Source organism: Mus caroli, unplaced genomic scaffold, assembly GCF_978045245.1.
Source record: "Mus caroli unplaced genomic scaffold, Mus_caroli_1 scaffold_6, whole genome shotgun sequence".
Classification (NCBI taxonomy): domain Eukaryota; kingdom Metazoa; phylum Chordata; class Mammalia; order Rodentia; family Muridae; genus Mus; species Mus caroli.
In genome coordinates this window covers 29457753-29465000 of record NW_028227261.1, presented here as the reverse complement: position 1 = coordinate 29465000, position 7248 = coordinate 29457753, and the positions used below count along the sequence as shown (strand labels likewise).

The 7248-nt window shown below is 48.2% G+C and overlaps 1 protein-coding gene across 1 annotated transcript in view; it reads left to right on the top strand.

Annotated features, from left to right (window-relative positions):
- Window positions 1–7248, top strand: part of Csmd2 (CUB and Sushi multiple domains 2) — a 574744-nt gene that overhangs the window by 231196 nt on the left and 336300 nt on the right. The gene's annotated exons all lie outside the window — the stretch shown is intronic.

Sequence of the window (7248 nt, the reverse complement as noted above, 5' to 3'; positions counted from 1 at the left end):
CTTGCAAGTTTCAGGATGGAACTTAGCGGAGAAATCAGAATTAAAGCTAAAAATATTTTGATCTCACAACACGAGCTTTGGACAGGGGTAGCACTGTGAATGGAACCTTGTTGCGTTTCTGGATGACACAAACACCTTCAGGGGCCATTGCTATTCTGAGCACTGTTGGGGTCTTGAGACATGGGCGGTGACTGTGTGGGGAACAATGGAGGGATTCGTCTCCTTCTTGCCAGCTGTGTCAGGGGGTCACTCTTCTTCCGGAACATCCTGAATACTCCCAGTTGTTGGCAGGTGAGGGAGGAGGAAGGACATGGGAGGACTGCAGGCTTGACATCCAGCCTTGGTTGGTATCTACAAGCTCAGACTGTTGGTGTGGGCCCAAGAAGGCTGAGGATGGCTTAGGGAGGTGTTGTGACCAGCCTCTCCAGTTATGTGACATCTACAGGTGCGCTCTTAGATTCACACTGTGACTCTCATCCAAATAATGATGTCTAGGGGTGTTTGTGGCACATCAGTATCTAGCAGAAATGTTTCCAGATGTAGGACAAACTGGGATGGGCATCTTTGTTGATTGGGGTGGGGGCAGGGATGGCTCAGGACATGAGACAGTGGGGCAAAGGGGCATTGCTGGATATTCCAGGCAAATCAGGAATTAGGGGCTTGAGAGCCAGGGGAGGCTCTTGTGTAGGGACACAGGGTAGTTACTGGGGTGGTGATCAGACAGAGAAAGACGGAGCTGGGATGGAGAGGAAGGATGGAAGGCTATGACTTCCTGCCAGTTATTATGGTGGTGAAAAACCTTCCTGAGCCAGGTAGCAGTGGCACACACCTATCTGCATAGGAAGAGTTCTGTGAGTCTGAGGCTAATGTGGTCTACAAAGTGAGTTCCAGGACAGACAGGGTTGTTACACAGAGAAACGCTGTCTTGAATTTAGGAAGGAAGGAAGGAAGGAAGGAAGGAAGGAAGGAAGGAAGGAAGGAAGGAAGGAAGGAAGGAAGGATAAAAGAAAAAGGCCTCCTGAGCCAGATGCAGCCCTTTGAGAAGTGCCCTTTGCAGAGTGTTGAGGCCACCTTGGAGGTTGGCTGTTCTTTCTGTAAATGTGCCTCTGATCTGAGTGGGAGCAAGGAACTGGAGTTCCCCTAAGCTGTTCAGCCTGCAGACCCTGGGGCCCCAGGCTCACTGTAACACACTCATTCTTCTGACAGCAAATAGAAACTATGAAGAGACAGAGAGAGGTGGGAGATACGAATGAAAACTGTGGCATGCGCCCCTGTGGCCTTTTTTTCTTAGCTGGCTATTTATATATTTTATTATGAAATAGTATCTGAATATCTCTACTCATGTATTTTTAACTTAGCACGGAATCATGAAAATCGTTCGTGCATCATTAGAGTCCTCCAAAATAGATTGTGATGAAAGTGGCGATCACTGAGCACATCCTAGCCATAGGTGCCAGGCCAGTTCAGGCCGGTTCTAAGTTCCTTGTAGCTCTAAGTTCAGTGCATGGTCATAAGATTCCTATGAAGGAAGTTGCATAATGTCTCCCCCTTTACAAAAGAGGAAAAAGAAGGACCAGAGAGCATCTGCTACTTGCTTTAGGTCACACAGTGCTGGGGTTGCAGCTTGGGTTAACACCACTCAGAACCTGTCTTTCCAGCCAGGAACATCATGTTGTCTGTGATGCGTTCCCACGGCTTCGTAGCAATCAGTGTCTTTTTCTCACAGTGAGGACTATGCCATGGTTTGTTTCCTGGGTCTGTTATTTTCAGCTTCTATACACAGATATAAGGATAAATGTCCTTAGCTGCTCCCTCTCGTCCAGCCTCAAGCCTGTTTGACTCAGTTGTTTGTACATGGGTCAAACAATCTTTTATGGCTTCTGCCTCCTCACATCACCGGAACTAAAACAGATCTCAAAAAAGTCAGCCTGTTCCTTTAAATCACCCAGTGGAAAAGGCATTATGTAGCGACCACTGGGGGTGTCATCCCCAGCTCTCTGCCACCAGATTAATTTCTACTTGTTAGGATGGCTGCTATTATAGGTGCCAGGTAGGGTGCATTTGTTGTTCTAATTTCTACAAACCTGGCAATTACAGGTAAAATGAGCTTGGGGCTCAGGCTGCAAGTTTGGGAAGAAACAACTTTCTCCCTTGTGCCTTTCTTTCAAGGCTCCCCCAGATACTTGAAAAAAAAGGAAAAGAAAAGAAAAGAAAAGAAAAGAAAAGAAAAGAAAAGAAAAGAAAAGAAAAGAAAAGAAAAGAAAAGAAAAGAAAAGAGAAAAGCTCTGCTGCCGGTTTGGGTAGACCAGTTTATGAGCATTAGATGAGATTCTTGAACTCTGGGTCCTCTTAAAAGAGGCAGATTTGAATGCGTGGGCATCTGTTTGTCTGTGGAGGCGACAGGAGTCCTTTGAAAGACTGTACCTATACTACTCCCTGCCCCAGCAGCAGGTTGCCATGGATTCAGAGGAGAGGGGGCACATGCTGTGCGGGACTCAGTTTCCTTTCTTCCCTCTGCCAGGTGAGAATTTCACTGGGGTTTTCCTGAGGGCTCTGTTCAGTGGGGACTTTCGGGACTGGTGCGGGAGTGATCTGTAATTTTCTGGTTTGCCACGTAAGGCTATTTTAGAAGGGGGCCTGCCACCTCCCAACACTCAAGTTCATCAAACAAAGGACACCGATGGCCTAGAGTGTGGCAGGAAATAATTGCTTGGCAGCCTCGAGGTGATAGAATGAAGGGTGGGGGAGGGGGAGAGAACCACAGATAAACAGCAGGGTAGCCCAAGCTCAGACCCAGCCAGCATACTAATAGCATCTTGGAGGTCTTAGTCTCTTTGGTTTATACTGGCCTTCTAGAACCAACCCTCCTCCCTCCCCAGAACCCCTCGGTCCCCCCACCCTCCATATCTGTTGTGGAAAGGCTATTACTATCACAAGCCCTGATCTGGACTGTTCTATCATGTTTAGAGAGCCCTAGGACTTAGACCTCCTCTCCCTTCATTCATTGTATAGGAGCAGGGGATTGAATATAAGCAAAGACAGTACTTGAATCATCCCAACACAATCTGTTCTACCCCTGACACACATAGGCTGCTACAGTACCCAGGCAGGCCCCTCCATATCACTGCCATGGATGTAGCACGGAGGCAGCACCCCACCCCTTTCACAGGTGTGTATATACATAGACACACACTTCTTTGGGCTGACCTGGGGTGGGGAGGCGCTCCCTGCAGGTGCTGCTCTTACCCAAATGGGTAGGCTTGACCTCTGACCCCCCCCCCAATGGATCCCACACCTTTCTATCACATTAAATGAAAATGTTCTCAGCATTGCTATCTTGGAGAGATCCTGATACCTTCCAAGGGGTGGGCTTGGGGAGGCATGAAACTGTTTATATGTGGGACCTGGGTCTCTGGGGGACATCAGGTCAAGTTGAGATGAGAAGTTCTTGCCAGCTGGCTACAAAGGTGGCCTCTCTACAATTGGGGCAATCATGGCAGGGAAGGCTGAGGAGGAACTGCTAGACCCATCTCTCTCCCTCCTTCCTCTGTCTTGTGGCCCATCCTCCCAGTGCTTAGGCTGCAAGCTCCACCATGCCCTCTAGACAAGAAAAGGGCAACATGGGAGTCAGAGACACTTGGCCTGAAGTAGCCGTCTAATCCCAGGATAGTAAGTGACCCTTTGAGCCTTGGTTTTCACACTTGAAAATGAGGTTCATGCTATAGAGCGTGCAGGGAGAGCTGAATGTGTACACTGCTGCCAGGACCCTCCCTGGTGTGATACTCCCGGTCCAGAGACCACTCCAGGGCCATTCTCTGAGGGACAAAAGGCAAGATGCGACATCTCTATGGCCTTGACAGACTCCATTCTCACCCTTAGTGTCCCTTACATCGCTCCTCTTTCCTTTGCTTGCTTTTGTTAATGTAGTTACGGGCACAGAAGTTCCAGTCTACAGACAGTCAGTCTCAATGTTTTGGGGCTACATTCTCTCCCTTTGAAAGACCTTGTTTTCATTATTAGACATCCAGCACATGGAATTTACACACACTGGAGCCATTTGATCTCCGTGACTTTTGGCTAGGTGTTTTACTGAGGGACCATTAGAAGGAGGCACATGGAGTCTGCCTGTGGTCGTCTGCTCGGAATACCTGTTTGCTTATTCATTCACAGCCAACCGTTGGCTTAGGTTATTAGTGTGCTTTCTCACTCCTTTCTATTTATTTTCCATAACCATTGATTGAGATCCTTCTACGAACCAGGCTTTTCTAGATGCTGAGGATAAAGACACAAACCAGGGTCCTGGGGAGTTCTCCATTTAGTCCACAAATGTTTTTTGTAATACCCACGCACTGTGCTGAACCCTGGAGCTCACAGCTAGTGCCAGGGGGAGAATATTATTCAGTGGTTTATAATATCACATGCTAGGTATTTTTCTAAGAGGTATAAAGGAGGGTTCTCCCAGAGCCTGAAAAGAGAAATTCAAGGGCCAGGACTTCAAGAACCAAAACCCCATTTCCAACCGTCTTAAGCTACAAAGGAAATGTGTTGGCTTCTGTCACTGAAAACAATCCAGGAGTTGGCTTCAAGTACTGCTGGATCAAGGTGAACACATAATGCCATCTCTCTTCCCTAGGGTTTCTCTCCTATGGCTTAGTATCTTTTGTCAGGCAGGCTTTCTCCATGAGGAGGCAAAAAAAGATTCCCAGCAGGTCCCTGCTACCCGCCTGTGTTAGCTGTTCTAGTAGGACATGGTCATAGTGCTTTCTTTCTCTTCTTTTATTGTTTATTGATTGAGCGTTTTATACATGCATTTAGTGTGTTTGGATCAAGCCCCCTTCCCCTCCCTCCAGTTCTTCAATCCCCACCGTCATGTCTCTTCCCAACTTCATGTCTTCTTTTCTTCTTAACACATGAAGTCCATTTAGGGCAGCCAGTATGTATGTGAGTGTAGGCCACCTATTGCAAGAGGGGAAGCCTCTCAAGGACCATATCCCTAAAGAAAAAGGATTCCCCTCTCCCAGCAGTGATCAGTTGCCCAGGACGCCTCAGCTAGGTATGGGGCTCCCTGCCTACTGCCTGCACCATGCTAGGATTTTGTCTGGCTCAGTTGCCCAGCCACTGTCAGATCATATGTGTGACTCCCCTGCCATGTCCAGGAAGCACCCTTTAGCTGTAGTCGACCACTGCCTCTGGCTCTTATAATTATCCCGCCCCCTCTTCCATCCTCAAGCTTGTGGGGAGAGGATGTGGTATTGATGGTCCATTCTGGGCTGGCCACTCTGCAATCTCCTCTTCTCTGCATGTTGACCAATTGTGGGTTTCTCTGTCAAACATCATCTACTGCAAGGAGCCTCTCTGATGAAGACTGAGAGGTGTACTGATCTGTAGTTATAACAAGGTGTCTTTAGGACGCAGTTTAATATTACATCCATTTAGCAGAATACTAGTGGTAGGCCTGTGACCCAGCCCATCTTGGGTTCTTGACCCATTAGTAGGGCCAAGAAGAAGTTCTCTTTTTGTAGAGTGGGCCTTAAGTCCAATCAGAAAGTGTTTGTTTGGTTACTCCCATAACATTGGTACCACTGTTGCCAGTGGGCATTTATTTATTTTGGCTGGCTTGCCATTAGCAGCTTGCTGGGTTCACAGCCCAGTAAGACTGGTAGCTACTTTTCTTCTCCCCAGTAGCATGCATAGCACCTTCCAGCACCGTGAAAGCCGACCAGTAAGGATGAAGCTTCCAGGTCACTAGCAGCTTGCGCTTGAGTCAAATGTGTCTTTGGCAGTGGTCTCTTACCATCACATTTGGGAAGTGTCCAAGAGAGTGACCAAGAACAGTGACGACATCCTATAATGCTTTGGGGGCTGATATGGAACCCCGGCCTTTCTTGCTGATACCTGCAAAGACCACAACTACACAGTCACATACCCACCCCTCAAAATGTTGAAACCAGAGATACTCCCATTGGCCAGAGTCGGATCACATAACCGCAGACCTCTTGCTCACACTGGAGTAGAGATAAACCTAAGGATGGGAACCCTGGGGTCTAGAGAGTTGAACATTAAGACTGTCTGTCTTTCACAAAAGTTGTCAGTCTTTTGACACTCTGAGCAATGTGTCCCCAGGGGTGGGTTTTATGTTGAGCCAAAGAATGTGTAAGATTTTGCTACCAGCCTGGAACAGGAAGGAAGGCTCCCTGGTGTCGGGGGGCAACGTAAGCTGGGCACAGGGAATGGAGCAGGGTGATGACTGTACACAAACCTCAATGAGCAGCAGAAGAGTGTGGGTCAGGGAGGGTCTCGCCCCATGTTCACAGAGAAGGGGTCCACTGTGGCAGAAAGCTACTGAAAGCCTTAAGCACAGGGGCAAGAATACCCTGAGTGTTAATGGAGTCAAACTTGAAGGCCCAGACGGCAGCTGGAAAAGTTGTTTGCAGGCACTGGAGCAGGAGAGGGACCAGCCTGGGCTGCTGCAACTCTGAAGTGGGAAGGGAAGAGCCTTAAAAACATCTCAGATATAGGGTTGGAGTGATAGCTTAGTTGGTAGAGTACACACCTAACATGTAGGGAAGCCTTTGGATCAATCCTTAGCTTCAAATACACTGCGTATGCACCCCTATAATTCCAGCACTCAGGAGGTAGGTGTGGGAGCATCCTAAAGTTCAAGGTCATCCTTGGATACACCGAAAATTTGGGGCTAGCCCGAGATAAGTGAAACCTAGAGGCTCATAAAAAGGACAATGAAGGTAGGAGAGGAATTGGTGGCCATCCATGTCTCTGATTGAATGCCTGTGGGGGCCACATACTGAACAAAGTGTGTATGTGGGGCAAGGGGGAAAAGGCAAGGCTAAGGTAGAGGAGATGGTTGGTACCTGCTGGCCACTCTAGCATAAAACAGGCATTGTAAGGAAGCCAACTCTACAGCAAGGATGGAAATCAGGCTGCAGGCCAGGGACAGGGCACTTCGTAGCTCTGAAAAACAGAACTTTGGGATAAGACCTGTAAGGGTGATCACTGAAGTCAGCAGTCACATCAGCCAAATTTGGTGTCTGATTTCTCTGGAGTCGACAACTTATGTTTATCTTTACCTACACTGTCATGGGCCACCCCCTGTCTTGATCACCAGTCCCCCTTCATCACCGTTTATCCATCTCTACATAGTTCTTCCGTCCGTGCCTTGTCTGGCATTGGCCCTGATCCTGAGAGCATAGCGATGGAGAAGACAAGCGAGGCCTGTGCCTTGTGAAAACC